This window comes from Meleagris gallopavo, chromosome 1 (assembly GCF_000146605.3).
Source record: "Meleagris gallopavo isolate NT-WF06-2002-E0010 breed Aviagen turkey brand Nicholas breeding stock chromosome 1, Turkey_5.1, whole genome shotgun sequence".
Lineage (NCBI taxonomy): Eukaryota > Metazoa > Chordata > Aves > Galliformes > Phasianidae > Meleagris > Meleagris gallopavo.
In genome coordinates this window covers 190,317,130-190,318,212 of record NC_015011.2, presented here as the reverse complement: position 1 = coordinate 190,318,212, position 1,083 = coordinate 190,317,130, and the positions used below count along the sequence as shown (strand labels likewise).

Genomic DNA, 1,083 nt, shown 5'->3' with positions numbered 1-1,083 from the left:
CAATGGCTCCAGATGCCCAAAAGTGATGGAGCTCAGCCCTCCAAACTGCTGTTCACGTCTTACAAAGAAGGTAAGTCAGCCCCAGACTGTAGCCTGTGGTGCTCCTAAAGGACCATGGAAGCTGCCCAAGGACCCCTTGCCCTACCTCCATGTTTGGTGCTGCTTTGCTCAGCCCTGTGCCCTGTGCAGGTGCTGGCACCAGACCTGCTAATTGCAGTGGCTCTTTCCACATAGACCTGGGGACACAGGGAGCCCCAGACAGCACTGGAAATGGCTGGCAGTGCAGCAACCCGGTGAGCAGGGCTGTGCAGGGGAGAGTAGCACAGGGCAGCAGGGCAGGAGGCTGCTCCTTCCTTCCTTCCTCCCCTCTGCCTTGCAGATGGACAGCCCAACAGCCTGCCAGCACCTTCAGTGCTGCACACATCAGCGCCTCCAGGAACCACAAGGGATGGTGTGAAACAGAACTCTGAAGACCAGGACGGAACAAGAGCCTAAAAGGGATGGATGGGCCCAATGCAGAAATACCACAGGCACCACGTCCAGAACAGAAGGAAGCACCGTAAGCGAGCGCTGCTGAGACCGGGATGGAAGTTGAGGAGCCACCAAGACTGCCAGCCTTCCTGCCTCGACCCCCAGACAACCACCGAGAAACCAGCACACAATTAAAGACTATTTGCACAACCTTCAGAATAAACTTTCTCATTCCTTACACCTGTGCTGCTTCTTTTTGTGGAAGAAGCTGTCTGCATCACCTACAGAGCTGTTCAGTAACTCTGCTCCCAGCACTCATACCTACATATGATTTTCTTACATATTGTGTGCTCGCCCTCCTGTCCTGCCATGCCCTCAGCCAAGGGAGAGGGAGGGCACAGCACGGGTGGGAAGGTCGTTCCTCATTGCACAGCTCATTAATTCTCTTTTTCTGCAGCTATTTTCTGATTCAGCAGCATGACTACAGGTCTGTAAATGGCAGGCCCTCCGTGCTGCTCTAAGAGGAGCTGCTGACCCAAGTCAACAGGAGAGCAGCACAAGTTCCTCTTTAAAGGGTATCCAAATGCCACGCAGAGCAGGAAGCTGATAGGA

The 1,083-nt window shown here is 54.2% G+C and overlaps 1 long non-coding RNA gene across 1 annotated transcript; it reads left to right on the top strand.

Annotated features, from left to right (window-relative positions):
* The first annotated feature begins 6 nt into the window (after window positions 1-6).
* Window positions 7-711, top strand: LOC116216213. Its single transcript, XR_004158672.1, has 2 exons — window positions 7-70; window positions 190-711. It is a non-coding gene; the product is annotated as an uncharacterized LOC116216213 (long non-coding RNA).
* The last annotated feature ends 372 nt before the right edge of the window (window positions 712-1,083 follow it).